General features: G+C 39.5%; 1 pseudogene; it reads left to right on the top strand.

Moving 5' to 3' along the window:
* The first annotated feature begins 1,536 nt into the window (after positions 1-1,536).
* On the top strand, positions 1,537-21,355 carry LOC149258323 (putative pre-mRNA-splicing factor ATP-dependent RNA helicase DEAH5 pseudogene; annotated as a pseudogene).

Genomic DNA, 21,355 nt, shown 5'->3' with positions numbered 1-21,355 from the left:
CACTGGTCTTGTAAGAAATCTGAGTCTGTCTCTGGAAGCGACAACATCTTCTAGCGTCGTTGTCAAGGAACATATTGAAGGATATTTCCCCTGGGATATGACAAGTTGAGCACTCTTTGTGTAGGTGAGCATAGGCATTCTGATTTCATCCACATCACCTTGGTGACTCCAAAAACCCCATTATCATTTATCATCCTAGATTTTAAAAAGACTCACACTCGCTCAAATACCTCTCAGCAGAAAACCCCATTTGTATCCGACCCCGAGAAATTAATTTTCAGGAAAGTCTAGAAGGAAAAAACTCCTACTACCTGTACTAACGTCTCATCAATCTTTGAAGCTTCCTCATCTAGTTCCCAACCCATTGTTACTCACTCCTCGGGATTTACTCCTAAGACCCTTACATACCCTTCTTTCAGTTTAGCCACTCCAACCACTGTGGTTTTGACCCAAGTTCCTCTAGCAAATCTCAATCCCCCTCCATTAATTCAGATGGTTGTTCCGAGTTTTTTACTGAATAAATATGCCCCTCTTGATTTACCTCAACCCCTAAGTGCTATGCCCTAGGACTACCTAAATCTTTTGCCTAGGTTCAATGGGGAGGATGAAAACACTGCACAGAGACACATTGAAACCTTCTATGCTTTTGCTAGGAATCTAAATGTAGAACAACTGGATGTGGTCCTGAGAATCTTTGTACAATCCCTTGATGGAGAAGCCAGAAAATGGTTTAAATCCCTACCTAATGCCTCCATCACTACCTGGGAGGAACTTGAAAACTCTTTCACACAAAAATGGGGTGAAAAGAGAAATCATGAGTACCTCCTCACAGAGTTTAATGCTATAAGGAAGAAGTCGAAAGAGGACACTTCATAATTTATAAAAAGGTTCAATAAGCTATATAATAACCTGCCTGGTGAGATAAAGCCTCCTCCAGCTACTGCTCACGTAGCTTTTTTGGGAGCCTTTGAATTTGACTTTGGTTTTACCCTAAGAGAAAGGAAGTCTCTCACTTTAGATCAACTCCAAGTCGATGCTCTGGAGGTGGAAGAAAATTTCACCTCGGTAGGGAAGTCAAGAGGAAAGCAAGAACCTACTGAGAATAAAAGGGGGAAAGAAGAAGCATCCTCCTCTGGTCAAGATAAAGAATCACCAGATCTGAAGTGGGATGAACTGGATAAACTCATCAGGAGTTTATCACATAAGGTTGGAAAGCTTGAACTTGAGAACAAGAGTCTCTCCAAACAGAATGCTCAAGGCAACAACCATGGTTATAACCCGCAATAAAGAAGGCCTCCATTGAAGATACTTACAAGGGAAAGAAAGGAACAAATCGATTAGATTCCTCATCCTCTATATTTAGAAGATGATCCCGATGAACAATCGTCGGATACACATGAGATGCAGGGAAACTTATATTTCGCTTTCTCTGAAGAAGAACATGAAAATATGGCTCACCAGGAGACCAGTCATGATAGAGAAGCAGCAGAAAATGAGGAGGATATAGATTAATATTTTAAACAATTTGTGGATTTCATGCAAGCACATCTACACTGGAAATATGATCTAATATCTTTAAGAAAGAGATCAAGGGAGCCAGAACAACAAGAGGTAACTTCTCCCCAAGATATTCCCCAGGTACCAGATAAAGGGAAAGGTAAGTTGAATCTTGACTCGCCCAAGATTAAAGTCTCCTCAAATAATGAAAGCAATAGTTCTGAGGAACACACAGAAAAGGACACACCTATTCTGCAAAAAGCTTCCAGTGGTAAGGAAGGAGAAGCATATCCAGGAGGTATAGAAAAATTCCAACCTACATTCAATCTTCAGAAGGAGCTTGAAAAGGTAAAGATTCATGTTCCTCTGATTGAGCTTCTAAAGCAGCCTACTTATAAAGCTCAAGTCTCTCAATTCATGCATCCATCCACCTCAGCACCAACCCATGACAGTTTAAACCTTCAAGAGGAGAGGCCAATGGTTGTTTTTGGGCCACATGTGGAAGAACTTGATCCTTCTACTGCACCCTTCTACGTGACCCTAGTAATCCATGACCTCTTATTGCATAATTGCATGTTGGATTCCAGAGCCTCGCACAACCTCATGCCCCTAGTAGTGATGGAACAGTTGGGCTTGCAGATCACCAAGCCCTACAAGGACCTATACTCCTTTGACTCTAAGAGGGTCAAATGCTTGGGAATGATAAAGGATATGGTGGTAAACCTAGCTCAAATCCTTGTGAAGAGCATGGTAATGGACATATTAGTGGTATATATTCCCCCTCGATTCGGCATGCTCCTATCTAGGTCTTGGGGTTCCAAGGTCGGGAGCTCTATTAAGTTAGATCTAACTTATGCCACTATTCCCACTTTTGGAGGCGAGAAAAGGAGGTTGTACAGAGATTCCAGGTTTGCAAAAACTGTGACCCCAGCTAAAGGCTCAAAAACCTCCCTAGTGCACGGAAAAGAAAGCGACCTCTCATGCCTGTTCCTAGAAGAAGATGAGACCATCTTAAAGGAAACATCAGTACACCTAACAAGGCAGTTAGAACACCAACACGCAAATGAAAACAAAGTATGGAAATTATACTTTGAAAGAGCAAATTCTAAAGAGGGAAATGGAGCAAGAGTATTGTTGGTATCTCTTGAGGGAAGCTTGATACCCCTCTCATTCAAGCTGGAGTTTGAGGCAACCAAAAACGTGGAGGAGTATGAAGAATTGCTCCTTGGGCTACAAATGGCAAAGAATATGAGTATTGAATGCCTAACGGTCTACGGAGACTCTGAGATGGTTGTAAGGAAGATCAGAAATCAATGCTAGGCCAAACACCCTAGATTGAGGACTTACTAGAATGAAGTGTGGGACCTAATTGATAAATTCTTCTTGGCCTTTAATATCCAATTTCTGCCCAGAGAAGGAAACATAATGGTTGATTCCCTTGCAGTAGCAGCAAGCAATTTCAGGCCCCCTCAAAATCCGCTCCTCAGGTATGAGGTGGAAGTCAAATACAAACCCTCTATACCTGATAATGTCAAGCACTAGCAGGTATTTGAGGATGAAGAGTAGGTGAAAATATTTATAGAAGTCGTTGGGGAGTTCGCTAACTCCACCATGAATCAAGAAGAAGAAAAAGAAGCAAATCAAGAAACTCCTTTGTGGGAAGACACAGTGGCTGGACGCAAAATTCTACAAGTGAAGGGGAATACCATTCCTCACGAACTAGTCCCACTAGAAAGTGTTTTTAATAAGGATGACATAGCCTCCAAATAAATGGCTCTAAAGATAGACGATCAAGTAGAAGATTGGAATATCGGCTCAGAGGAGGAACCCCATATGATCAGGCTATCAAAAGGAATCCCCTTGCAATACAAACAAAGGTATTTAAATCTATTCAAAATCTACAAGGATGTTTTTTCTTGGTCTTATGAGGATTTAAAAGCATTTGATACTAACATCATACAGCATAAGATTCCTTTAAAGAGTGGAATAAAACCATGCAAGTAGAAAATTAGGCAGATAAATCCACTCTTACTCCCCTCCATTCAAAAAGAAGTGAGGAAACTTCTACAGGCCAAAGTCATAGTACCTTTAAGGTACTCGGAATGGGTGGCCAACTTAGTCCCAGTCCAGAAAAAGAATGGAGAAATAAGGCTATATGTAGATTTTTGGAATCCAAACAGGGTGTCACTGAAAGATAACTACCCGCTGCCTAAGATGGATTATATATTGCAGAAGGTGTTTGTCTCAGTCAGAATGTTCATGATGGATGCGTTCTCTGGTTACAACCAAGTGGCAGTCCACCCTGATGATTAGAAGAAAACTGCTTTCACCACCCTGTGGGGAACATTCATGTATGCTAGCATGCCTTTTGGCCTTATTAATGCAGGAGCCACGTTTTAGAGAGATATGGATATATCTTTCATAGGGGAGCAATAAAAATTCGTGGTGGCTTATTTATACAATATCACAGTCTTTTCGAAGACTTATGAAGAGCACATTGTCCACTTAAAGCTCACCTTTGAGAAATGTAGGAGGTATGGTATTCCTTTGAATCCTAAGAAATCTCGGTTCGCCGTGAGTGAGGGGAAGCTACTAGGACACCTAGTAGCGCAGGAAGGAGTGAAGATCAATCCTAAACGAGTCAAAGCCATCAGTCATATTCGTCTACCCAGAAATAAGAAAGAGGTCCAAGCCTTTTTGGGGAGAATAAATTTCTTGGGGAGGTTCATACCCAACTATGTAGAAATAGTCAAGGGTATTACAGACATGCTTAAGAAGGAAAATGAATTCAAGTGGAGCACTACCCCCCAAGATTCTTTCATTAGAATTAAATAAGATTTGTCTGAAGCCCCAGTACTAGTCAGCCCCGACTATTTAGTTCCTTTCTATATCTTTTATTTTGTTTCTCTACATAATATTGCCGCAGTTCTACTGCAGAAAAATAAATATGGTTATGAACAGCCCATCACCTTCTTCATCCAAGTCATAAGGGGTGTTGAGCTGAAATATAACATCTTGGAGAAACAAGCCTATGCATTATTAAAGGCTTTGAAGGCATTTCGTATGTATGTGCTACAATCGTAAATCACAGCATTTGTCCCAATGACAGCGGTCAAGGACACCCTGGTGCAAGGAGACAATGAAGGAAAAAGGGATAGGTGGATAGAAAATATACAAGAATATGAGCTAGACATAAAGCCTACTAATCTCATAAAAGGCCAAGGGTTGGCCAAGGTTTTATCCTAATCTAATTGCCAAGCTTTAGGGATAAACCTGATAATGGAGGAAGGCTCATGAGAGGATCATCAGAACGAGATTAAAACATCCAAGCAGAAGATCTATGCTAAATATGAGGGATCACCCTGGTATAAGAACATCGTTCATTATCTCTTATTCCTGAGGTGCCTGTTGGGGCTGGATAAATCCAAATATCGAACTCTGAGATTGCAAGCACAAAAATATATCATATCCAATGGTTTACTCTACTGGAAGGACCCGGTGGGAGTATTGTTGCTATGTTTGGTAGAGGGCGAAACCCATAAAGTGATTGAGGATTTTCACGGAGGAGTTTGTGGAGGTCACTACAGCTGGAAGACCACAGCACATAAAATCCTCAAGGCAAGATTCTACTAGCCTACACTATTTGAAAATGTTCATTCCCAGGTCATGTCGTGCCAGAAATGCCAAATGTTTGCTGAGAGACAAAAGCTTTCTCCTCTCCCCTTGATTCCAGTGCATGTGGAAGAACCTTTCAGACAGTGGGGACTAGACTTCATAGGAGAAATAAACCCATTGTCCAGTGGCCAACACAAATGGATATTAACGACCATGGATTATTTCACCAAGTGGGTAGAGGCCATCCCAGCTAGAAACACTACAAAATCAGTGGTAATTAAGTTTATGGAGGAGAACATATTATCTCACTTTGGTTGTCCTATCAAAATTATCACTGACAATGCTCAGGTCTTCAAATCTGCCAAATTCACCAACTTCTGCTAGAAATTCAATATCATTATCAAGAACTCCACTACCTACTATCCCCAAGGTAATGGCTTGGCTGAGTCCTCAAACAAAACTATGGTGAGGGTGTTGAAGAAGACCATCACCGAGAATCAGAGGAACTGGGACTCCCAACTGAAGTTTTCCCTATGGGCTAACCGAGTAACTCCTAAATGCTCCACGGGGAAATCACCTTTTGAGTTAGTGTATGGTAAGGCTACAGTCTTCTTGTTCCAATTAGCAATGTCAGTGGTGAAGTTACTACAAGAAGCTGAGGAAGAGCCAAGTGCCTTGACACAAAGGATAAATCAGTTGGTCGAGCTTCATGAAAACAGAGAATAGGTGGGGGCCAAATTTTCAAATTACCAACAAAAGATGAAATCTTTGTTTGACAAGAAGTTCAAGGATTGACCTCTTCAACCAGGAGATTTAGTTCTCCGATGGGACATCTGACAAGAAGACAAAGGAAAACACGAAAAATTCAATCCGCTATGGTTCGACCCTTTCAAGATTGCAGAAGAGAGAGGAAATAACACGTACATGCTTGAAAATATGGACGATGAATCGTTGCAACTGTCGGTGTTAATTCCTCAAACTCTATTTCCAAAACTAGAGGTACCTGTCTTGCACTCATTGTAAATACTGGTGTGTGTATTGTAATTGTTATATGAAATTTCTAGTTTATGTTGAAAATTCCACTTTCACAAAATTATTGTTTGTTTAGAAAAGACTCCATGCCCAAAGGAGAAGTTCACAGTTTGTAGGTTCTCAACACCTTGTTAGCAAGGTACTATCCCCAGATGGAGCAATGTTGTCACCTTCTGAAAATAGAGTTTAAGTTGTCCAAAGAGTACCAAATAACAAAGAGGTTTTCATCCATATTCCAAGCCACATAAGCTCTCAAAGCTAAATTGGACCCTCTCCACTGGATAGTGTTCGGAATAAGATTTCCAACGGTAGGTGGAAGTCCAAAAATGGACTCCTGGATCAGAAGTTAGAGAAGATTGAAGATACCCTTTCAAAGCCAGAAAACAAAGGAAAAATGGCTAAGGGTCAGGCTCATCGCAAATCACAATCAGGGATTTTCTAAAATAGCAGTAGGGGAAGGTAGCAAAATCTGTGATCGACCGATTGCTGATATCACAAATCGCAAATCCGCAGGTCCCAAAGCATGGTGCATCAGCTTATCAGTGATCAGAGGACCCCGGGTGCAGTCTATTAGCTTATCGGTGGTGGGTAGGTCCCGCGATATTGGGGATCGGTGATTTTGGACAGGACCAAGGTTAAAAAGATTGTGAAGCAGATAAGTCCTGATATAGTGTCAAGCGTCGGGAGGGACCAAAGACCATTTAACAAAGGATTGCAGCGAAAAAACAAGGTCGAGCAGGCCCTTTTCTCTCTCCACCAGGGGGCCACACAGTGGAATATCATTGGTCCCTATAAATCCACATGGCTGTTGATGTCATCATGACGTGATAGTACAGAGATGACATGGTGGTATGGAGGACATGTGGCATGCTGATCTGGAATTTTCAGGGTCGTGAGGTGGCATTTTTGAGTGACACGTGTCACCTCTCACAAAGTGACACTTGGCAGCGATGACATCACCCATCACAAATCGGCGATCGCACAAAGCAAAGTCCCTCCTTCGTCGAAGTCCCTCTCGACCTGCGATTATGATATGCGAACAACCCTCCTGGATGTGATATTTTATGTGTCATACCTTATGAAAGTTTCACGTCTAGATAATTAGCCAGCACTATGAAAGGAGGTAAAAAGGGTCTCTCTCCCGCATTGCGATTGGAATATCCTGGGTGAGCCCGATTCCACAGATCGACAATCACAAGTGTCAAGGGGAGATACCAAAGGAAAAGTGTTATAAATCGTCGGTATGCGGTATTCCACGTAACAAAAGAAAAACACCCCCTGAGGGGAGTCTAAAGGCCCTAGAACTCGAGGACTAAACACCTGATCATAGCCCCCGTCTCATGAATCAAAAGGGGCTAGAGTGGATTTGAAGGCCCCGTCCTGTAAAGGCTTTTAATGGAAAATCTAAAATGTGAGAACGCCACGACCAGGTAATGCAGAACTTTAAGGCAAGGTGGGTCGGCAGTTCATTAGGGGAATTTTGAGGTCTAAAATGGGCTTCCTAAGAAAAATGTACAACCAAAATAAAATTTACAAGAACCAATAGGATTCAAGATGATGATGTCAACCATGGGGGATGATGCACCATTTTTGGAGTAAAAAAGTAAAAATAATAAATAATAATAAAATAATAGAACTACTTTTCAACTCGTATTTTTAACTTATCTCCCTATGATTTTACTAACATTTCGAGCGAGATTACTCATTGGATTCCAAATTTAATTCCTCATTGAAGGAGTACCCATGTTGCATACTTTTGATGGACCCTCCTACACGAAAAATGAGAAATACATGAAAAAAACATGATTGCAATCACGTTTTTCATGTATTTCTCATTTTTCATGTAGCAGGGTCCATCAAAAGTATGCAACATGGGTACTACTTCGATGAGGAATCAAATTCTACATCCAAGGAGCGCTTTTTCTTGAAAATTGAGCAAACCCATGGGGAGATAAGTTGAAAATACGAGTTGAAAAAATAGTTTTTTTCTTTTTTTCCTCTAAAATTTGAGGATGTAATATAATCTTATTTTCATTATTTTCATTATTATTTTATAATTTCCTTAGGAGGCCCATTTTAGACCTCAAAAATCCCCTAATGGTGGCATTTAATAAAGGAGATGGAGCATTCAAACTCGACATGTACAGACCCAGACAGGCTCCTTGTGACACGAAATCCAGATCGACGCTGACAGAAGTAAATAAGGACATAGTAGCTCGGGAGGACTTGATTATCCAGCATGGTGCCCCCATATAGAGGGAAGACGAAGTACCACCCAGGGTTCCTCTGCTTTAGTAATGCAGCATGAAAATGATAGCACCCACTCCCAATTTTAAAGGATGAATGGTTCAAGCAGTAAAGGCAGAAGCGACGGGAGTCAGCTGAGTAACACAGGAGGCCAGACCGTGAGCAAAATTCAACATGAAGCATAAGCTATCACGGGGATGGGCATGAAGATATTTTGTTAACATTCTTATCTAACTGTTGACTTGTTTTATTACCTTGTAATGTGCTGCCATTAAATGAGGCAATTAATATTTCATAATATTTTTGGGCCACAGAGCCATCCCTGGCCGAGACAACTAGTCTACCTGACAACTAAGACTCAATCAAATATATTTTGTTGTAATGAATGTTCAACACTCCCCTCTCTAGATAAATAGGGGAAAGCAACACTCTACAAAGGTTCAGAAATCCTAAATAAAAAGATACATGTTATGCTTAGACTGTATGATTTTATAATAGAGATCTTTCAGGATATCAAGTAAATGGTGGTGATTCCCCATTTGAGTATTACAATATGTTATCCCTCTGTTAAAACCCATTATGTTCATGTTTCTTCTCTGAATTCATGCAATTATAGCTGCAAGAAATATTTCATACTTCCTCACATATTCATTTGTATTGAATTATTAATGCATGTGCCTGTATGGATTATTGAGATTATATCTTTAAAATTGCACTACATGAATCATAACATTCAGCCTCTCTTTGGTCCATTATATCTACCCGTAACTAAAATAAGTGTAGAATTTCCTAATGCTTCAAGATTTATGTGTTAAATGTAGAATTATTGATGCTTTAAGCTCTATGTGATGAGTTTCTCTTTTTTCTTATCCTCTCTTATTGCTCTACAAAAACTTATTAAACTGTAAGTCCTTGAACTACTCAGCCTCCACTATTTTATGCCTATATTTATGTGAGTTTTATATGTGAAGAAGTACCAGAAACTCATGGCTTGCTCCTTTAGATGAATGAACCAACCTATATGTGTGTTTGTGTGTGTGTGTGATGTCTCTGATTTCCTTAGAATCATACGAGACACACAGAATTTAGACGTGCCAAGGCACTAGTATTGTAAGCAATTTGAGGTTGTCTATGAGAGCGAAAATAGTCCTCATAAAGGACCAACAAAAGAAAGTGTTGAAGGAGAAATTGATTTGAACAAAAAAAGGGATGACTCACCAATTATCTCATATTTTGGAGATTTTTGGCGAGATCCTTATCTGGAATTTGTTGTCAAAACATTGACATGAGCAATTCCTATTGTATATGATGATTTGGTCCTTTAGAATTATTTTTTACCTCAAGTGAAGCCAATTGAAAATCTATGTAGTAATTTAAATATATCTGATCCATTAGGCTTTGTCGCTCTTGCAGACGGCTCTAGCAGCAATAAGCATGTTGAGCATCCTAATTCAACTGAAGAAAAAGCCTTATCATCCATGGTGGAGTTTAACATAAGTAATTCGAATCAACACACTTTATCTCTTTCAGATGGTTTACCTCGTACTAGAAATCTCAATAGAAATGGATATATGAGGAAAGTGAAGAATTTTATGAGGCAATATGCTAAAGAATTGCTTGAACCACTTGGGAGAAAACTTTGTAACCAGGCCTTGGCTTTTGCCAAGGAAATTAGGCATTCCAATATCTCTATTGAGAAACAAGCAACGACCATGCATGTGTCATGTTACTTGTCCCAAAAAATTTCAGTTGACTATTGAGATCTTAAGCAGGGTTGGTATTACTGACCATATGTTGGTTGTGCTTATTATATGGTATTGATAGCATTTACTACTCCAGTGGAAAATGATTACCATGTCCATTCCAATTTTCTGCGATATGTAGCCCAGTTAAATGAGAAATGGCATTGTCTGTGTACAATTGTTGCATTGGTGTCTAACTATTAATGATGTGCTCCTTTAGATATCAACGACCTACAGAGAGACAAATTTAATATGACCTAGGGAGTTCAATGAATTGTAGGCACAAATTTTTTATTTGAAAACAAGATTATATGAAAATGTGTCTATGACTACACACCATTCATGTCATATATTTCTGCTTTGGTTATAGATGCTAGTAATTCATGCTATTGCCATTAGTTGTGTATGTCCTATATTTTGATGTTCATATCTCGTCCTTAGGCTATTCTCTTTCTCCTTTGAATCACCAACATACATGTATTTTGTGCTAGCATAAGTACTCAATGTTAAGTTACTACCAAGTTTTATATAAGATTAGTAGTTGTTTCTTCCATCACTCATTGGATGTATGATAGCTAAGCCATATTTTGTCTGAACATATGATGAAGACTCAACACTAATTGTCTACATGGTTGGATAGGAAATGGTTTAACCATGTACTAATTTTTGGACATGCTTGTTCCTGCATCATACTTTTCTTCCTACATTAAAAAACTTCTTCGGATTACTGAAATTTGATTTAGCTGAGGTCAACTTGTTAACTGTTTCTGCACCATGAACATTTTGTGGAGAAATTTACTATAGCTATATCTAAATATTCGATTGGAACCCTTCAAGTTTTACCTCCCTTGGCATTCCTATACCATAGAAAGTATATCTCACAAGCTATTGGAATGATGACAAAACTAATGATAATGGGTATTTTGTTGAAGACCTGAGTTGATGACCCTAGATTGGTCATTTGGTTAAGCATCCATATCCATATGTAAGATGTTGAAGAACCCATATTTGTCTATATATTTTGTTAAAGTTTCATATTACTGTGTAAAAGGTTTATCCTCTTGGATATACGTGGAAACCCATCTAATTCCTAGTTTTTTTTTTCCAAATTGTTAAGAGAGCACCAATAGATTAAGGAAACCACTATTGGTGTTCTATTAAGCTGCTAAGTGAATTCAAGTAGCCATTTCATCCACTTCAATTCTCCATCAATCCACTATCCCTTTTGTATGTGCTTCATCAGCAAGTGAAACAGTGAGATGTAAAAATATGGATTGTTGCAAGTTTGGATTTTTGTCACTACTTTGTTGTGAATAAGCCTATGTATCTACCAATCAAAAACATCTTCTATTATGTCAAATTTTGATATGAAATGAAAGAGGATTAGTGTAGAAATTTTAAATAATATGACACTTATTCACAGAGATTATCCCGATTATACACTATTGCGGAATACATGCATAATACATAACCTCCTCTACATTGATCATCAATTTTGCGGAATTAAAAACCATGAAACATCAATCGCATGCGCACATTAACACAGTATGTAACCCGGGGAAAGCATACAGCTGAAAACCCCACACTATCTATATATTATAATGATTGAGAACATGTAACAATACATAGTACAATACTCCTCACAAGTACTCAGCACTATCTCCACCTGTTACACACAAACTAGCTTATATCTAATGCCTCAAATCTCCTCCATTGTTTTCCTACCTCCATTGCGCAATCCTGCATGAGAATAATGATGAATGGCTGAACCAAACTCATATTTCCTTGGTTGAACCACACAATCCTCATTGGAAATACTCAATCCATGCATGTGCAAAATCTCATGCACAACTATAGTCACAACTGATAGCAATTTCCACCTCTAACACCTGTCTCCACTGAACTGTCCATGCACTAAGTTAACTGATGTATTCTTAGTTGCTTTATGAGTTAATAATTAGTGAATTAATTAATAATTAATTCACACAACTCATCACTAGTGTATTCTTTAGTTAGACTAAAATACAAATAGTTCAACCAAGTCAAACTGAACACAACTCCATCAACTCCACAATCAACTCCACCAAACTCAACCACATGAGTTCTAACTGAAGTCCTGCATGCAATAGCTCAACTGACCCATAAGAAAAGCGTATTTCCTTCTGACAGCTACATGTGCCACATCTGTAGCTCAAACTGAAGTGCTCCAAGAGGATAAGATAATGTTTATAGTCCAAATATTATTATGAGCTAATAATATTCGATTGTTCTATTTTTAACCTGGCAGTCTAAAAATAGAAACCACCCATATTTCTAAAAATAGAAGTCCATCTATTTTTACCAACATGACCAATCATCCACAAATAGCATCCTGCAACTCAAAGACCATGATCCATATGTCTAAAAATAGACTTTGCGCCAAAAATAGCCTGCGGGACCACTTAGTGAAGGCGACTCCTTTCCACTAAGCTCCATCATCTTGTTGCATTTTCAACACTCCCTCTCAACAAGATATGGATTGTCTGCAACCCCTATCCTGCAACTCTGGAATGTTCTGCATGCAACACATTTGCTCGGTCCACTTGCTCCAACAACACTTGGAACAAAAACACTCCCAACTGACCACTCCGTTGGGCTAGGAACATACTCTGATGTTGAAGCTCTACCTGCTGCTGACAAGTGCTCCCTCTCTGACATCTGCGCTACTGCAACATCTCCATGCATCTCGCACCATTTCACACCTCTCTGTGCCACCTAGCACTATGCAAAACACTTGTGCCTCTCACATTGTTGCAGCCTGCTAGCTATGCGCTATCCTGGGATTCCCTACACTGTCGCTCTCTCTGCTGCTCCATCCGCATCTGTCTCTACCCAATTAGTCAGTTCCTGCTACTCCACATCGGGGCTCCCGTAGCAAGGACTCATCCAAGAGTTTGTGTACCTCAAGGATCCTGCCCCTCCTACTTGGGACGATCAATCCACATCACCCCACCTCCTACCTGGAGGTATGGCTGCATGTGATCCCTCAACCCACCTGGCTCAAAGTTTCCCCCTACTGGAGATCTCTGCATGAGTAGATGTCTCTACTCGATCTCCTCTCAGCTTCCCTTGTTGTGGCTGCTCCACAACCTCCTAAAGTTGCTGCACCAATCGTGGCTCCTTCATAATCGTCTGAGACTTCTTCTGGCTCTGCATGTTGAGAGGTAATATACGCTCCCTCTCAACCACCAAGTCTCCATCAGTTGCCTCGCTGCTTAAGGCTTTGCATGCATCTTGAATCTCAAGAGCATACAGGTTCTTGACTCGTGAACCAATCTGCTTCACCTGTCTAGTGATGATGTGTCTAAGGAAAACCTTTCCCTTACTGAAGACTACATCACAGCCTCTGTCTTCCAGCATCGCGATCGACACCAAGTTTCTCTTCAGTCCTGGTACATACCTGACATCGGTCAAGGTAAGGCGAGCTCCATGCTCCCTCTGAAAAATAACCGTGCCTACACCTGAGACACTATACTTCTCATCATTACCCATCGCTATGAGTATCTGGAGATCTTTCTCCTCCAAAGTACTGAACAAACTTTTGTCACCAGTCATGTGGAAAGAAGCTCCACTGTCAACAAACCAACCACTTCCCACCATGGATGAAACCATGCACGCGAAGAGTGTGAAATCCAGCTCAAACTGTGAAGCAAGTGCCTCACCTTCAGATCCTTCCCCGGATCCCTTCTTGGATTTCTTCTTTGGGCAATTAGTAGCATAATGACCCAACTCATGACAACGAAAGCATCTCACCTTCGACTTGTCAACCTTCTTCCCATCATTGGAAGAACTGGATTCGGAAAGAGAACCCTTCTCCTTCCCCTTCTTTGCTTTGGTAGCCAAAGAGAAATCTTCTTCATCAGATGCCTTTGATGAAGATCCGTCCCTAGTATTCCGCCTGATCTCCTCTTGCACAAGATCAGACCAAAGTCTCTCCCATCCTAGCAATTTCTCCCGACCATTGACATAGTCCTGATAGGAATTCCAACTCTTCGGAAGACCAAGGAGAGCCAAGCTCACCAAGTCCTCATCATTGATAGTCAGCCCCACACTTCCCAGCTCATCCCAGCATTGGGTGAACTTTGTGAGATACTTGGGCATACTGTCTCCATTCTCACACTTAATGTTTCTAAGTTTATCCTTGAGCACCAACTTCCTCTGGTTGTTATTGCTTTGGAATAAATCTGTCAACGCTTTCCACATCAAGTATGGAGAAGCCTTTCCATGCAGGCTGGACACAATGTGATCCTTCACGCCCTCCAACAGAATCCTTCGACACTTTGCTGTCTTCTTTTTCCAAACCATAGCTTCAGCAGCATCAGTAGGTTTTGGGACCTCAACCTCTATGAACTCCTTCAACCCATTATCATCTAACACCGCCTCCATCCTGTCTTTCCATGCAATATAGTTCAAGCTGCCTTCAAGAGCATACTCCAATCACAATCCGTAGAAAGACATTTCAGCTTTGACACCAAGAAAACACTGCTGCAAATTTGAATTCCACCAGCTCAAAACTCAACCGCTTCTGATCTAAAATTCATGAGAAAAAAGTATTTCTGGTACAGAGATTCAATGTATGGGCTTTTACCGGATATCTCACCTTCCAAAAGAAGGATGAATCTAGTGGCTACCTGGCCCGATTACAGACTCTGCCTGAAGAAATAAAATGTAATCACTTTCTGAATAATAGATCTGATGATCAACTCTACTCTGATACCATGTAGAAATTTTGAATAATATGACACTTATTCACAGAGATTATCCCGATTATACACTATTGCAGAATACATGCATAATACATAACCTCCTCTACGTTGATCATCAATTTTGCGGAATTAAAAACAATGAAACACCAATCGCATGCGCACATTAACACAGTATGTAACCCGGGGAAAGCATACAGCTAAAAACCCCACACTATATGTATATTATAATGATTGATAGCATGTAACAATACATAGTACAATACTCCTCACAAGTACTCAGCACTATCTCCACCTGTTACACACAAACTAGCTCAGATCTGATGCCTCAAATCTCCTCCACTATTTGCCTGCCTCCACTGCGCAATCCTGCATGAGAATAATGATGAATGGCTAAACCAAACTTGTATTTCCTTGGCTGAACCATGCAATCCTCATTGGCAATACTCAATCCATGCATGTGCAAAATCTCATGCACAACTATAGTCACAACTGATAGAAATCTCCACCTCTAACACCTGTCTCCACTGAACTGTCCATGCACTAAGTTAACTAATGTATTCTTTAGTTGCTTTATGAGTTAATAATTAGTGAATTAATTAATAATTAATTCACACAACTCATCACTAGTGTATTCTTTAGTTAGACTAAAATACAACTAGTTCAACCAAGTCAAACTGAACACAACTCCATCAACTCCATCATCAACTCCACCAAACTCAACCACATGAGTTCTAACTGAAGTCTTTAATGCAATAGTTCAACTGACCCATAAGAAAAGCGTATTTCCTTGTGACAGCTGCATGTGCCACATCTGTAGCTCAAACTGAAGTGCTCCAAGAGGATGAGGTAATGTTTATAGTCCAAATATTATTATGAGCTAATAATATTCAATTGTTCTATTTTTAGCCTGGCAGTCTAAAAATAGAAACCGCCCATATGTCTAAAAATAGAAGTCCATCTATTTTTACCAACATGACCAATCATCCACAAATAGCATCCTGCAACTCATAGACCATGATCCATATGTCTAAAAATAGACTTTGCGCCAAAAGTAGCCTGCGAGACCACTTAGTGAAGGCGACTCCTTTCCACTAAGCTCCATCATCTTGTTGCATTTTCAACAATTAGTTGATACACCCTTGCATCGTGCTATGTTAATCAAACCACAAAATATTTTCCTACTTTGCTTCCAACTCTATCTTGAGGACTGATCTAGTATACCGATAATTTATCCCAAGCAGACATGTAACTATGTTGTCATATAAGTATATATATATTGTTGTGCCAATCTCAGAAAAGAAGTGTGTTGAAGACTAAAATTAAAACCAAGGATATACCATAGTGCCCTAGGTATCCTCAAGTTTTTTCATAGGTTTCCATGAAGATCTGGAAAAGAGGAGACCATTTATTATCTCAACATTCTTGCTCGAATTTATATGAACTGTATTCCATATAAACCTTTCTTCACATATTTGAACTATTTCCCTAGGGAAAGATTGGTTTGTAGAAACAATGTCATCAATTACAAGTTTGAATGAGTGTTTTTGTCCAATATCTAAATTGTCAACATCATTTTGGGCTTGGTGTATAAAGCCACTTGTATTTGATTTAGATATAGCTAACACCTCATTTTCACCTCTACGTGACTAATCATAAACATGAGGGCCACCAGAATGGGTGGTTGTGTTTACCTCCACAACATTTTCCATTAGATGCTTATGCCACCAGCTAATCAATGTTGCTTTATTAATGTGATACTACATGATGACCTAATCAAATATATGCACCTAGGTGAAAATAAAAGAGCAAGCCTATCTCTCATCGTTGTTTTTTCTGCATCTAAGCACATGTGGTAAGGAAAACTAAAGAAAATATCATTCCCTCTAATATCTCTAAAAACAAGGGCCATTGGTTTCTCAGGGAAATGATTCATCATGGAATTAGATTCTTTAATGTGCATCAAATTAGTCATAATGTTATCACCCTGATCACAAAGATTAGAAGTCACAGATCAATGGCATGAATTTTCTATGTTTGAAAGCTGGAAAGTGTCATTGGTGAAACAAGAGTAGACCTCTGTCTCAATATGATTACCGATTGAGGTTGTTACTTGATCTATCTCTCCATATTTTATATCCCAGAGATCTCTGTCAACAACGTTCCTCCACAAAATTTTCCATTGGATGCTTATGCCACCAACCGATCGATGTTGCTTTATTAATGTGATAATACATGATGAATTGATCGAATATATGTACCTTGGTGAAAATACAAGAGCAAGCCCTTTCTCTCATCATTGTTTTTTCTACATCCAGGCAGATGTGGTTAGGAAAACTAATGCAAACATCATCCCCTCTAATTTATTTAAAACTAGGGGCCATTTGTTTCTCAAGGTAGTGATTCATCATGGAATTAGATCCTTTAATGTGCATCAAATTAGTCATAATATTATCACCTAGATCATAGATATTAGAAGTCATGGATCAAGGGCATGGATTTTTTAGGTTTGAAAGTTGGAAAGTGTCATTGGTGAAACAAGAGGATACCTGTGTCTCAATATTCCTATTGATTGAGATTGTTTCTTATGTGGACCAAGTGTTGGGACACATAGGGTAGATCATGTCCTCAAAATGTATGCCATCAGGGAAGCATTATTTTTCTTGTTCCTTATCAATAAATTTCATTAAACAAAATTTTTATTTGTCACCATTCTATTCTTCATTCACCAAGTCAACATATTCATCGGTTTCTTGAAAGAGACACATTTCATTCTTAAGGCAAATACCTACCACAAAGTTTTTTGGCTATATTTAACTGGTACCTGTAACATGACTGTAATGAAATTAATGTTTTGTTCATTATCACACTCAGTGTCAAATACCAACATATCATCAAGGTAGAAGGCATAGGATAATGCATGTGTGAGAAATTGTTGATTTCATGATTTGCAAAATTTGGGCAATAAGAAAAAGTTTTTTCCACCTTATGGCATGCATAACCTTTTACCCCTACTTAAAAAATATTAAAATAATCAGTATGTTTTCATATCCATGACTAGGGATGACTTATTTGTTGTGTTAATGTATAATGCATCTTTAATGGGCTCAAGTATACTCATGGCAGTTTCACCTTGCATTCTTTACAATTTATGGACCAAAATCGATTTTCAGAAGAGACAAAGACATCATGTGACAAATTATTCTCGGAAATTCCCAAATTTGTACCAAAACCATCATGTGACAAAATGTTATCATAAATTCTCAAATTTGTACCAAAACCATCATGTGACAAAATGTTATCATAAATTCTCAAATTTGTACCAAAATTACTCAATTCCTTTATGAAAACTGAAGCTTGGGTCTACTCCTCAAACAAAAGAGGGCTTGTATTGGGGCTAGACATGGACATAGGTTGTGCAACATATACCTTTCCTGAGAATATTTCAAGATCTATGCCTAGAACCAGAATTTGACCTTGCATTGAATTTGGAAAATTTTCTTCAATTTCTTCTTCATCACTTTCAAATGGAGGACCAAAAATTCTTTCTTCTTGACCTTCCATTGAACTTGGGAATTTTTCTTCAATTTCTTCTTCATCAATTTCAAATGGAGGACCAAAAATGATTTCTTCTTGACTCATTTGATCAACTTTAAGGTCTAGGGCCTTCTTCAACATGGTGAAAATTTTATTTTTTTCAACATGGGGAGACATCACTTCCTTCGAAACCTTCCCTTTCCAAGGTTCTCAAGCTAGCCCTTTGTTATACCAAACTACAATAAGGAGTAGAACAACTACAATAAGGAGCCTGAGTTATTTGGGGTTTATCAGGGTAGGGTTTCCAGGGTAATGGATACAGGGTTCTTTGTTCAATTGAATGATTTTCGAGGGAAAGAGGGTTTGGTCCATATTTCACAGATTACAAGAACAAGAGTGGTTAATGCAAAGGAATCCGTTAAGAGAGACCAGGAGGTTTGGGTCAAAGTCATTTCTATATCAGGATAGAAAATGAGCCTTTCCTTGAGGGATGTTGATCAGAAAACCAGTGAGGACCTGTTTCCAATGAAGAAAAGAATCGATGATGATGCTCTGAGGGCCAATCCTCTCAGTTCCAATCAGCCTCCCACAAAGAGGACCAGACTTTTAGGTATCACCATTGTGGATGAGGAGGAAAACATGCCTTCCCGAAGGCCCCTGAAGAGAATGAGCTCTCCCGAGAAGTGGGAAGCAAAGCAGCTGGTTGCATCCAAGGTCTTGGATGTGAGGGAATATCCTATGTATGATGAAGATGGTGATGGCATGCTTTACCAAGACAAGGGTACTGTTGAGGAGGAGCTCAAGATCGAGTTGAATGAGGATGAGCCTGCTTTCTTGTAGGGGCAGACTTGTTACTCGATCAATGTTTCACTTGTGAATATTGTGAAGAATCCAGATGGTTCACTACAGAGAGAACCGATGACACAGTCAACACTTGTGAAGGAGCGAATGGAGCTTCGAGAACAAAAAAGAGGACCATGTTGGATTCCATTCCCAAGGATTTGAATCGACCATGGGAGGATCCAATGCCAGAGACAGGTGAGAGGCATCTTGCATAAGAGTTGAGAGGGGTGGGGCTTTCTGCTTATGATATGCCTGAGTGGAAGAAGGATGCTTTTGGAAAAGCACCAACATTCAGACAGCAGTCAAAGCTCTCGATTTAGGAACATAGGCAGAGCCTTCCCATCTACAAGTTGAAGAAGGAATTGATCTAGGCGGTGAATGACAACCAAGTTCTGGTTGTCATCGAGAGACTGGCTCTGAAAAGACCACTCAAGTGACCCAATATTTGGCAGAGGTAGGCTACACTACTAGAGGTAAGATTGGCTATACCCAACCTCATAGAGTGGAAGCTATGTCTATAGCAAAAAGAGTAGCGGAGGAATTTGGATGTCATTTAGGGGAGGAGGTTGGGTATGCCATTCATTTTGAGGATTGCACTGGGCCAGAGACTGTGATTAAGTACATGAACGACGGTATTATTCTTAGAGAGATTTTAGTTGATGAATAACTATCTTAGTATTCAGTAGTCATGCTTGATGAGGCCCACGAGAGGACAATTCACAAAGATGTGTTGTTTGGGCTCCTGAAGCAGTTGGTTAGATGCAGGCCTGATCTTCGGTTAATTGTCACCTCTGCCACTCTGGACGCTGAGAAATTCTCAGGATATTTCTTCAACTACAATATATTCACTAACCCAGGGAGGACTTATCCCATAGAGATATTGTATACCAAGCAACCAGAGAGTGACTATTTGGATGTTGCATTGATCACAATCATGTAGATTCACTTGACAAAACCAGAAGGTGATATTCTTCTCTTCTTAATGGGACAAGAGGAAATTGATACTGCATGTTAGATTCTCTATGAGTGAATGAAAGGACTTGGAAAGAATGTTCCTAAACTCATCATCTTGTCGATATACAGTGCTCTTCCCAGTGAGATGCAATCAAGAATTTTTTAGCCTGCTCCTCCAGGTAAAAGAAAAGTGGTTGTGGCCACCAATATTGCAGAAGCTTCTTTGACCATTGATGGAATCTACTATGTTGTTGATCCTGGATTTTCTAAGCAGAATGTATACAATCCAAAACTTGGTCTGGATTCGTTGGTCATTACACCAATTTCTCAAGCATTGGCTAAGCAACATGTTGGATGTGTTGGTCATACATGTCCTAGTAAGTGCTATAGTTTATACACCAAAAGTGCATATCACAATGAGATGTTGCCCACCACTGTGCCAGAAATACAGAGGATTAATCTTGGACTCACGACACTCACCATGAAAGCCATGGGACTCAATGACCTCCTCTCCTTTGATTTTATGGATCCCCCTCCTCCTCAAGCACTCATATCTACAATGGAACAATTGTACAATTTAGGAGCTTTGGATGAGGAGGGTCTTCTAACCAAATTGGGGAGGAAAATGGTTGAATTTCCACTGGAACCTCCTTTTTCAAAGATGCTCCTTTCCAGTGTTGATCTTGGTTGTAGTGATGAGATCTTGACCATAATAACAATGCTTCAGACACAAAACATTTTCTACAGGCCTCGAGAGAAGAAAGCTTAGAATGACCAAAAAAGGGCAAAGTTTTTCCAACCAAAAGGGGACCACTTAACATTATTAGTTGTGTATGAGGCCTGGAAGGAAAAAAAATTCTCAGGTCCCTGGTGTTTTGAAAATTTTGTGCAATCCATTCTTTAAGGAGAGCCCAGGATGTGAGAAATAAATTGCTAACCATTATGGACAGGTGTGTTTACAAGCTTCTTGGTATTCTTTTTTATTCACTGCCTGTTGAAATTTTGATACATTCCTTAGGTTTTTTTCTTTTGACTCTTGCAAAATATCCAAAGATTTCTTCCCACAATATGCTGGAAGGGTACCTCCCTGCATACAAATCTCAGTTGCTCCCAAGCTTTGATTGTGCTTTAAGATATTTCTTTTAG

This window comes from Pinus tabuliformis, chromosome 6 (genome assembly GCF_031772625.1).
Source record: "Pinus tabuliformis cultivar Carrire ecotype Pingquan chromosome 6, CPIR1, whole genome shotgun sequence".
NCBI lineage: Eukaryota > Viridiplantae > Streptophyta > Pinopsida > Pinales > Pinaceae > Pinus > Pinus tabuliformis.
The sequence above is the reverse complement of the archived record's forward strand: the minus strand, read 5'-3'. Positions and strand labels throughout refer to the sequence as shown.